This window comes from Vigna unguiculata, chromosome 1, assembly GCF_037176805.1.
Source record: "Vigna unguiculata cultivar grain cowpea cultivar isolate G323 ecotype 2 chromosome 1, ASM3717680v1, whole genome shotgun sequence".
NCBI lineage: Eukaryota > Viridiplantae > Streptophyta > Magnoliopsida > Fabales > Fabaceae > Vigna > Vigna unguiculata.
Genome location: NC_140792.1, coordinates 28,442,383 through 28,455,053, shown reverse-complemented (window position 1 = coordinate 28,455,053; position 12,671 = coordinate 28,442,383).

The window sequence follows — 12,671 nt, the reverse complement described above, 5'->3', positions numbered from 1 at the left end:
GATTTTTTGACTAGTACCACATGGGCGGGGCATGAGGTGTATTTTACCTCTCGAATGAAATCAACCTCCAAAAGCTTTTGCTACCTTTCTCCATTCTTCTCTGAGCCAACTCTTCTTTTGGGCTACCAGTCGAACTTACCTAAAGATCGCTAGCTTGTAGGACATGACCCACGGGTGGATTCTCGACATGTTAGGTGACGTCCAAGTATAGAGATATTTGTTCCTAAGGAGCACTTTCGTTAGCTCTTTCTCATTTGTGGGGTTCAAGTCATTTCCCATCTTCGTGACTTGACTTTCCTTTCAGCCAATAAAAAAGGTATTTGGTCTATCCTTAGGATTCCATCCTATCTTCGGTATTGGTTCAAGGGGTCCAAGTCTGCCATGGCTACCCCAACAAGTTTTGTGTGGTGGTGGTGGTAGGTTTTCATCTTTAACCTGAATGTGTAATCCTCTCGGGTGATTTGCTAATTGGCATGTACAATCATATTCCTTCCTTGTTGCTTGGAATTTCATGGCCAAGTGAGGGGTGGAGACAATGGCATCGAACATGTTGAGGCACGATCGACCAATCAGAACGTTGTACGAGTGTTGGCCTCCACTAGTAAATATTGAACCTTCACCTTTCTAAGGCTCTTCCTCGATCTGATTTGGGTTCTTAGATCAAGGTAGCCTCTGGTGTCCACTCGTTCACCAAAGAAGCCCATGTTCTGTTTATTGTAAGGAACAATCAAATCCTCCTAGATGTCCATCTTTCTAAACGTCTTCCAGTAAAGGATGCTGAAAGTTGCCCTTGTTGACCAATAACACCTTGTTGATTCTGTAATCTGTAGGTGTGATCGAGATGACCATGGGTTCGTCCTAGTCTGAGTCGAGGGCCTTGTAGGCTTTATCGATGAAGGTGAACGAAGGCATGCTTCTAATTCTCTTTTCTACAAGGTGTACGGACTTAAGCACTTAGATATGCCTCTTTAGAGCAGATTAGGTGGTTCCACCTCCTATGAATCCTCCCAAAATTGTGTTCATGTAGCCCTTAAGAGGGCAGTCTCGTCTTTTGCTTCTACTGCGGCTCCCTTTGTTGGAGGATCCTCCCCTCTAGTCGGTTTTGTGATTTGTCTAGTGAGATTTTTTGGGGAACTGGATAAGGCTTCTTCTCTAAGGAGGGTTGCATTCTGCTCGATCCTTCCTAACATATTGGTTCATTTGGCCAACCCCAATTCGAGTTTGTCTCTTAAGGTGTGACACTCCTCCGTAGTGTGGCTGATGTTGTGGTGGAATAGGCAATGTTTGTTCCCATTGGCGTTAGCGGTGTTGGTTTCTTCCTCGGAAGTAGTAGTCTATTGACACTAAAGGCCTCCAACATGATCTTAGCCCTTGAGGCGCTGAGAAGGGTGTAGCTGTTGAATTTTGGCCCTTTAGGCCGCTTTGGGCCTTGTTTGTCAATGGCTTACCAGACGGATAAACATTACTCTACTCCCCAACACCGGTTCTGCTCAGACTTGTTGACAAAAGTCCGTTATGTCTTCCATTTGCATGCTCATCCATGCTCTTGGGTGGCTTCCTACAAATCTTATCAGTGAAAGGATTGGATTTTAGGCCCGTGGTGAAGTGGTCCCTAACTATTTAATCACTTAAATTTTTTATCTTTACAGACATTTTATTAAACCTTTCCATGAAAGTTCTTAGGGATTCGTCTTTCTGAAATTGGTATCTTCCACCACTCGGGCAAGGGTGTCTCCCATTATCTCCAGGGTGAATGGAAACATCCCGTCGGTCCGTTGCACCAGACAGGTTGAAACCCATGCTGGCTCATGTACTTTCTTGAACGGTTAGGTAAACTCTTTCTTTGTTCGCTCACCCAGCTCGACTCGAGAGGGTCAAGGCTGGTCCTCCCTTCCTCTGAGCAATTATACTCGAAACTATTTAAAGAGACCGGATAGAGTTAGAGTCGACGATATGTGCTCTTTTCCAACCTTCTATTGTCTTATGGCCTCAATATTTTCCATCAAACTCCTGATTTTTGCCTCGTAATTCCTTTACATCCATCCATGCGTTGTTGCATCCTCCTTAACATTTTCCTTATATTTGTTTGGTTATTTGAAGTGTTATCGACGTGTACGTTGTTCGTCATGTTTCTTGAGGTCACCATATAGATATGAGTAAATGATCGCTTGGTGCCACCGTCACTGCCACAATTTTTTGGGTGTAGGGGTCGAACATCCTCTTAAACAATTTGCAAGCTCTCTAAATCTTCACTCCAATTATCCATTTGACGTTCTTTTTCATTAACCGATTGGTGAGTACTTGTTAAAGGTGCTCTGATCCTAAAATCAAGGAAGGATCTATCAGTCAAAACAATAAATATTGTGATTAATGTGAGGCAAAAGTTTTAACAATCATATTTTAACTTATATTTATAATCTTTTTCATGAACTCGTGATTAGAACCAACCTAATTACTAACCGATCAATAATTTTTAATCCTTATTATTGACCTATTTATGTTAATTAGGTATTAGAGTGATCTTACGGATATTGTTCAATTAACAGGACCAAACATTTTGATATATAATGATATTGCTTGATGTGAATAAACCAATTCTGATTGCGAGAATCTTCTTTAAATTAATCTCACTTAAACGACTTTCGAATAAATATTAATTACATTTATAAAAATCTTCTTCCAAATAATTTCTAAGTAACGACCAAACGTTTAATCACGTATTTGAAAATTTTCTTCTAAATAATCTCATAAAGGTAATCGAACAGATACAAAATCACATATAAAAATCTTTTTCGAAATAATCTAATCGGTCAGTCACCTATCAGACCATACACTACGATTGTTGTTATTATTATATTATTATTAATTATTATTATTATTATTATTATTATTATTATTATTATTATTATTATTATTATTATGGTACTGGGATTTGGAAGGTGACATTGATTGCTTTAGTTGAGATGGAAAAGTATTAAGAGTTGGTGGGGCCACAGCCGGATCAAGGCGGTCACAACGGGGTCTTCTGTAGTGGTGGCGCGGTCTAATAATGGCAGTTAAAGGGCTTCAAAGACATGGTCCTACATCAACAATGGTGCGCACAAGATTTCTGTCACATGTTTCCATAAATAATAGACATAAGCTATTTGCAAAGATATTTTTGCTTAAGATAAGAAAATATATTTTTAGATTAGATGAACCCACTTATAGTTATCTTTGTTATTAAAAAAATATTTTTAAAATTTAAAAAAATAGAAATTAAAATAAAAAATAAAAAATAAAAAGTATATGTAAAAATCTGTTAAATATAAAATAATAATACTTCCTTCAAATGTGCTGTATTGCATATTAACTTTTCTGTCACATGTTTCTGAATCGTATTACAAAAGTACAATATTCCCACTTTTCCCCATTCCTTATTTTCTTTTGCATTTAACTCCATTGGAAAAAGAGAAAAAAAAAGAAAAAAATTGAAATGTAAAAAATCTAAAAGTCAAATTTTCCTTTTATTATTTTGTTTTTCCTTCAACTAAAAAATGTACAGCTATATAAAATAGGCTATTTCTTTGTATTTTCTTTTTCTTTTTTAAAACACATTGTAGGCATTCTTTGGCTGAGACGAAAGAGAAGTAATGGACCATGAAAATGACAAAGATGTTTCATGAAAAACAATTATAAGAAAATTCACAATAGTTTCTTTTATCTATTGTTTTCAATTGATTTTTTTTACCTATTTTGTATCTAGAATATTCAGATATACATCTAAAATATTTGGAAATAATATTATAAATTAACAGTAATTATTACTTTTAGTAGTATTGCTTTATAATCACCAAGAAATAATAGTTTATAAATATGCTCTTATCTTGATATATTGCTCGAGTATAATATAATAAAACATATGAATTAATATGATAATAAAAATCATATAATTTAATAAACTATTAGATAATAGAAAATTACATAATAATATGTACACTATTGAAAGATAGATACATTTGGACTTTATTCTAATTTTCTAATTATATTTTATTTATATATTTTTTCATTGACTTGATGGTAAAAACATTAGTTAAAATGAATTTTATTTGATATTTTGTTAAATCTTCAATATAGTTATCATTTTAGTTCATATTCAAAGGAATGAAAAGATTATTACTTATGCAAAGAGTTACAGAAGGTAGTATTTGTAACGTCCCAATTTAGTATAATAAATCTAATAAATAAAACGTTGTATGTTTATCGTATAACATAAAGTACTAACAGAAAGTATATTGAAAGGAATACCCAAAGGTATAACAGAATGCCTCGAACAAGAATTAAGAGAAACAAATGGCAAAAGGATCGCTTATAGAGCAAGAAACTACCTAGGACTTAGCGCCTCAAAAGTTGCTAAAAAGAGAATCATAACTAAACTGGAAAGTAGCATCACCATCATCTGAACGATCTCCATAAATTTTCACATCTGCTCACACAAAAAATTTGGTGATCATTGCAAAAAGGAAAAAGCCAAATAGAGAAACAGACACCAAACAGAAAGGGTAAGCTAGAGCAAAAGATTTTTAATCATATTATTGAGCAAGTAAATGTTAAATCAGGTTATAAACATACGAAACAGTAAGCACCCAAACCATGTAATAACAAACAAATGTAAGACCTTCTGACTTAAATATCCGGATTATACTCTTGATATAAAATTCTAACGGAAGTATGCGCCGGTGCTGGTTTCTAAACTCTGTAGAGTCTAGAGACAAGGGGTTATCACCCAACCACACCCCAGGGTTAATCCCTTAATTGTCTAAGGCCATTATCCTGCCAAAGACTAGGACCTCCTACCACTCTCACCACATAAACCATTCTACTTTATATGAGTGTGAACGATTATTAGAGTTTAGGATACCTTCCTTAATCTAGACATCTCTTATATCAAAGTATACACTAACCACACCATCACCAAGATTTTCCCATGAAACTCTTTTATGCACAACATTCCACATGTCATCTCAAGCATTATAATCTCATGCCAATGCACCATCAACCAACGAACCCATTCTTATTTCATTTCATACCAAGCAAGTCAATATTGTAAGACCCGTGGAATTTAATTAATTAAATAAATAATTAATTAATAAATACGGGAGGGAAGAGCATTTATGACATTAAATTATGATTGGTATGATGTGAAAAAGTACTAGCTCAAGTGATTAAGAGTACTTTAATTATGTGAGAGGACTTGGGTTCAAGTTCTATGTATGCTAATTTTTGTGTTATTGTTTGTTATTATTTTAAATATATGTTAATCATGTTATGAAATGATATGATGTCTAAATTAGATTTGTTAAGCATGAAATATGATTGGTTGAATTGGTTGTGCTTTTGAATTGTGATTGAGTGGTCATGGATTCAAACCTTGGAGAACCAAAATTAAAACCTTTTTTGGTATTTTGGCTGTGGCTTGAATATGAAAGGTCGGGGGGAAAACCCTAGTGGTATGGCAGTGGCTGCAAAATGGCCATAAGGAGATGGTAAATGGCATTAACAACTCATTTAAGACTAAATTTTCGTTTTAGGTAATTGACCTAGTTTTTAGACACCCTTTTAAAAGAAAGATTTGGTTAATAGTTAGAGTTTTGCAAAACTAAGGTTATACCAGAAAACTAAACACGAACTCTGAGTTGTGGTGAGGCTTGAGTGAGATTTTTGGGGGATGAATTGAGAGGAAGCCAAAGAGGAGGGCCATAGTTGATCATTGGAAATTCTCAAGTGTCAAGGTTTTAAAGCAAAAGGATCCAGGTTAGGGGAGCTGAACCCACTTCTTTGCATGTATTAATTTATCCTGTATGAAAGCATGTACAATTGGATGTGTATATATGGTAAATTTTATGAATTTCGCGTTTCTGGAAAATCTCCAGAAACTGCCTGGCGGGCTGCTCATAGCTGCCAGGCGGCACATGCTATTCTAGTGTGTTTTCTAGGTTCCATGAGGAACCGTCGGGCGGTGAATCCCCGTACCGCTAGGCGTCACAAACTTGTACCCCAATTTCTAGGTTCTCTGATGAACTGCTTGGCGGTCATGCACACCCGCCAGGCGACGCGAGTCGAATTGACTCAGTTTTGATGTTGTGTGTTCTGGAGTGATTCTGATCGGGGAAAAGTGTAGTTCTACTTGAGGATTGATGATTTGGATTGTTACATTGTAGGTTTTTCCATGGTTTAATGTTTAATTTGATAAGGTGCTATGGAAACCTTTTATGGGTGAAGGTTGGGGTATATTGTTGTTTAATTAGACACTGAATCATGTATTGTAGCTAGAACAATTAAATGAAGTGACTAGGATTTGAATGACTATGACTGGGATTGAACTTGAATGGGGGATACAGAAAATAGCAAAGAATGGATAAATGGTGGGGATACGGGTTATGGAAAAGAATATGGAGTTTGGCAGATGGTATGCACCGCCTAACGGCGTGGGGCTTGCCGCCAGGCGCCGACGCAGAGGTCGTAATACTGCGTTGATGAGATGAATGTTGAAGGTCTAGGTAGTTGTCTTGGAAAGAATTGATTCAATATGATGAAATTTAGGGTCGCGAGATCAAGAGGTCATGACACGCCTTATACTTAAGTGGTAGTTAAGTGTGTTGGGTTGCGTATATGCGAATGTTAGAATATAAGAATTTTTAAGACACTGGTGGGAGGCATAAATCTGATTTCATCAAGTTGTATGGTTTTGATGAGGTTGGTTTGACAGCCATAGTAAATACAAGGGTTTAATAAGATAGGGGCATGAGATGGTGCGTTGGTTCTAGCATGTAAATAGGCCATGAAAAAGTGTAAAAGGGGAGAAAGCTCTTAGTAAGAGGATGGTTATTATTTAGAGTAATGAACAAAACACCTTGATTGGTAATAGCAATTATGTTAGCTTGGCGTTTCAAGTATTGCTCATAATAAAGCTTTAGAATGGGACTGTTGAACTTGGAAATCTAGGTGGTTGGAATACATTAGTGACCAGCTGAACTTCTAGGAAGTGATATACTATGGTAATTTGGTAAGTTTGCATTTGGTGCTAGAAGTATAATAATATTGAAAAAAATCTGAGTTGGAGACCATAAACTAGAAGACCCTGCTGCACTGATACGGTGCCCGACGTGAGCGGGAATCCGCCAGGCAGTAATCTTGAAAACAAAGAGCACTGGATCGCAGGTGCCTGGCGGCGTGAGTGGTTCCGCTAGGCGATGAATGGATAACAGAGGGTTACTGGGTGGGGTGCGCCAGGCGGTGGGGGGCCTGGCCGCCAGGCGATACCTGCAGTGACGTTGAATATAAGGCGTTGGGCACCTGGCAGTACGCGACACCCGCCAAGCGGTATAGGAGTTGGCAGCGCCTAGCGGCACGTGTTCCCCAAGGCGATTTGTACTACTGCAGCTTGGAATTGTTCATTCATAGGTGTGATCTACAAGTCTTATAGTGATTCTTTAAAGGTGGGATTGCTGGTATTCCTTGAGTTGTGGCTCGGAACGTATCCCTTGAGTTGTGGCTCGGGATAGGGGTTAAGCACGTGGTATTCCTTGAGTTGTGGCTCGGAATAACATCTCTTGAGTTGTGGCTCGGGATGGCGGATGAACACGAGGAACCCTTGAGTTGTGGCTCGGGTTGGTGAGTGTTGCCGGTGTAAGTGTGCTGGTTGTGGCCAGTACGGATGGGTCCAGATATATTGCCCTCCTCAGTAGTTGACTGACGAGTTTGGTAGTCTTGGGACGTTGCGAACTATGTTCGTATTTGGGAACTCCACCTGGCGTTATGGTGTATGATCCGTAACATGGTTTCCCGGACGTGCTCTATCGGTTGTGGCCGATAGGTATGGCAGCAAGTCATCTTGAAGTAATCACTAGAAGAGGTAGAACACGAAAGTTATGTTGTGGTTATGTTACATAGTATTCTAATGATGTTTGGGCATGTCTAAATATATATGTGTTATATATGATGTGTTGCTTTTATATGTTATATTGTTAAGCTCACCCTATCTGCTTGTGATTGGTGATGATCGTGTACGCGGTACACGGGAGCAAATGTTGTTGATGCAGGTAGCTCGGGTGAAGCTTAACTGCGAAGAAGGGATAAATTGGGGGAAAACTTATGTTTATTTCCTTTGGTTTTGAAATAAGATGTAAACCCTTACGGGAATTTTTATAACCATTTGTTAGTAATTTATGGACTCGAACATTCGTTGGTTATTTAATAAATTTTAAATTTTCCCACGTTTTGGGAAAATGAGGTATTATTAAATGTAGTATATTTTAATGTATTTCTTTTATTTTATTATAAATTCGTAATATCCTGACGGGATGTTACAAATATCACATGAAACATACACAATTACATATTCATGTCTTTAAGAGTAAATGAATCAATCCACAAGTTAAAGTAAGGAATTAAAATTCTACAGCAATTCTAACTTAAGTTAGAAATTCTTGCTTAAGCTAGACTGGTCTCGCTTAAGTTAGGAATTCTTGCTTAAGCTAGACTGGTCTCTCTTAAGCTAGGAATTCTCGCTTAAGCTAGACTGTTCTCGTTTAAGCTAAAAGTTCTTGCTTAAGCTAAATTGATCTCGCTTAAGCTAAATTGATCTCGCTTAAGCTAAATTGGTCTCACTTAAGCTAAATTGGTCTTGCTTAAGCTAAACTGGTCTCCCTTAAGCTAAACTGGTCTCGCTTAAGCTAAACTGATCTCCCTTAAGCTAAACTGGTCTCGCTTAAACTAAAAATTCTTGCTTGGGCGAGATTGCAATAGGGAGCACTGTAGGTTTTTGCGAGTTCTCACTTAAGCGAGACCTCCTAGCCTAAGCGAGATAACTCTTCGCTCAAAATGGAAGGTCATCGCCTGAGCGAGAGTTCGAGCATAAACCAAGGCGAGCTTATGCTATTCTCGCCTAGGCGAGACGTGCTCGCTTGGGAGAAAATACCATTTCTCACCACTGTTCACGCATGCAACAACCAGACATTCGAAACCAAACAACATCTCAATATTTTCCAAGCAACCACAACTGCATACAAGCATTATAAACGCGAAACTAAACTGAAAACAGACATATACTAAGAAAACATAAAAAAAAAAACCCTACCTTCCCTTACCCGGACAAACGCTAGCCAAACAAAACAACTACCCAAAAGATGAGCACCATATCTCCAGTAACAAACCCATAAAGTTGGAGGAAAAATGAACTCAGCTAGCTTGGAGGGGAAACTTGATCAAACCCTAGTAGAGCCTCTGTTAGAGAGAGAGAGAGAGAGAGAGAGAGAGAGAGAGAGGAACATTGTAGTGAGAGAGAAAAAAAAAAGAAGGAATGGCTAAGTGGGAACATAACTGAGGGGTTTTCCTGCCTTTGGAAAAAAGGTTGGTGGGCGGACCTTAGACCCTCCTTTACTCACTAGAGCTAGACTTATTAAACTTAAGACAGAAAAAAGGATTCTTATAGTATTTGGATTAAGTGAATGATTTGAAAGGACGAGGAGATGATTGCAAACGTTTGCACAAAAAGCGTTGACCCTAAGATACATTCTAGAAGATGAACAAGGTGAGAACAATGCTAATTTTTACTCTATTTCGAATTATATATTTTTTGTATCTATTTTTTCTCCTTTTAATTAACAAAGAAATGATGTATTTTTATTTTTATTATAGTACTTTGTGAGCTAATAAAAGTTCATAAAGTCTTCTAAAAGAGTATTTTTCATTCTGTATTCCATTTTATTTTTGACTTATTTTTTCTTTGAGTATTTTTATAGAAGAAAAAGAGAAAAACATTTTAAAGAAAGTATAGGCCATTCTATATTATTTTTCACTTTTTTATATTTATGTTTCTATTTCATAACTCATTTATCGTTTAGATTGCTTTAACTAAATTATTTTAATTTTCATACTTAAATATATTATATATTTCGATTAAATTTGTTTTATTATAGGAATATGAATAAATTTATTCCCAATGACATTTTCAAATTTATTTCTATTTTAACCGTAAAAGTATATATCTTCTTCATGTTAAATATTTGATAATATCACAATTTCTTTTACTATAATATTAATTTATTATAAAAAATTTGATAAAATTTTAAAAAATAAAAATGTAAATATAAAATACAATAAAAATTTTATAATCATCAAATATTAAATATCAAATATAAACATAAAATAAAAACAAACTTTTGCTAAGAGATAAAGATATAAAAAAGTGTCTTTTTTCGCCTTATATATATGTCTCGAATGGAGCTTGAGTGATGACAGGTGTGTGAACAGATTAATTGAAACATGTGGGACTCACACATTACTGTACCCTTAGAAAGGTTGGGAGAAAAAGTCATATTATTGTACTATTGTTTTTTTTTTTTTATGGATTAAAGGCTTAAATATATCTTAGTGCATTATATTCAGGTACTTTATTAGTCTTTAAAGTTAAAAATATATATTTTAAATTTTGAATTTCCAAAAATATTTGTTTTATCCTTTCTTATTCACGCTCCACTCAATTATTTTTAGTGATATTATATTTGTTTTATTCCTTTTTTATTTTTAACTAAAATATTTTTTAACATCATTTGTCTTGTTATGTGCTTTTTACACGTGCAATAATTCAGAAGTTTTGAAATATTGTGATATTCACGGGTGCAAATGTCTAAAGATTTTTCTTTTATTGAGGAAATTAATTGTATTTATCGGAAGAGTGTAATTGTCATGCGTTTTATACTATATAATTCAGGTTTTAATAAAATATTTACCATTCAACGCATTATTTAACATTAAACAAGAATAAACATATTTGACGAAAATAGAGATGTCAAAAATATCCCTATCCGCGAGTATTTACGGATAAAATCCGCAATGGATAGGAAATGAATATTAAAAATGGATACTCGCTATCTGTAGGTACGAGTATTTTTGATACCCGCATGTTAACGGGGCGGGTACGGGTATCATAGTATCTGTACCCGTGGATACCCGTACCTGCTAAACTTTAATTCACAAAAATATCCTTATATATATATATATATATATATATATATATATATATATATATATATATATATATATATATATATATATTAGTAAAAAAAAATTCTGATCTAATATCTTTTAAGCTGCACATCTTATCTTTTTTTGTCTTCATTCTTCCAGCTTCAAGTATTAGTATGTTGTCTTCTTCTAAGTACCCTTTGACATTCTTCTCTTTCCCTCCTTTAAAATTGGGCATATACTTCAAATTCTATATAGACAGTGACGTTTATGGTATGTTTGTTGTCAAATGATGAAATCAAAATAAAAATATTTGACACATAATAGTTGGGGTTTATTATTTTATTATTTTTCAGGAATTAATCGCAACAAGTGGGCCTGTTGATCCAAACACTAATTAAAGAATTTTCATTGTGTTGAACTGTCATTTTATATTATATTTTTATAATTATTTGGACTTGTGTGGATTTGAGTTTGTTTGAACTTTATTTAAAATTTTTGACAGTGATGTATTTTATTTGAATTTATGATTAAATATTTATCTTTTAAATAATTTTATAAATATCCGTGGATACCCGTGAATATCTACGGATATGAAAAAAAATAGACGGGTACCCGTATAACGAATATCCGACGAATATAAATATGGGTACGGAATAAATATTTATCCTACAAATAAGATATGAAGAAGTTACTATTCGTATCTTACTCGTCCCGTTGATATCCTTGTATAAACGAGTTGGTATTTTTGTAAAGTCTTCCCCTTATCGTAAAGATTTTGTCTACTGTAAATTGGAACATCAACAATAATATTTTTCTTATTCCAAAACTCTCATCCTTATCCCAAAATCATTAATTTTATTTCAAAATCATCATTACAATTACAAGGATTATTCATATCAATTCACTAGGTCCCAATTCTATTTTATACAGATTTGACAAACAAAGAACCTCCTTCGATACTTATCGTCCAAATTTGATAGAGTTCGAATAGATGACTTCACGCCGAAATTCCCACATCAATAAATGAATTATATTAATATTAAAAAATAAGGATAAAAAATCTCACTAAATAAAATAAATCTCAATAATAAAAACAAAAAAATAAAAATGAGCTTAAAAATACTTTGCTCAATAAAATAAATATTAAATTATAATATATATATATATATATATATATATATATAAATGAGATTATGGATATCTTCTTTAATAAATTAAAACTTAATAATAAAGACAAATAAATAATTTAAATTTTTATAATCCTTTTATTTTGGAATATTACAATTATCTCTAAAATAAAAAATTTCAACCTCAAAGATTTACTAATTAAGAAAAAAAAAATATAATATAATCCTGACATCTTTTCTCTCGTCTCTTAAAGTTGGAATGAATTTTAAGAGTTGAGATCTCACAAGACCTTAATTATACCAATACTTGCATGATGATTATTATTGTAGGTGAACTATATCAGGAGTAACATCTCATCCCATGGATAGATAATCTAGGACCCAAGTCCTCAACAAGTCCTTCATGACTAATTCATCTTTTCTGATTGTCCATTTGTTCTAAGGTGGTAAGGAGAGGTCATCCTTAATCGACTCCCTAAATCATCTTGCAGGTTTTCCAAAACATAGAGGTGAACATAGGATCACTATCTGATA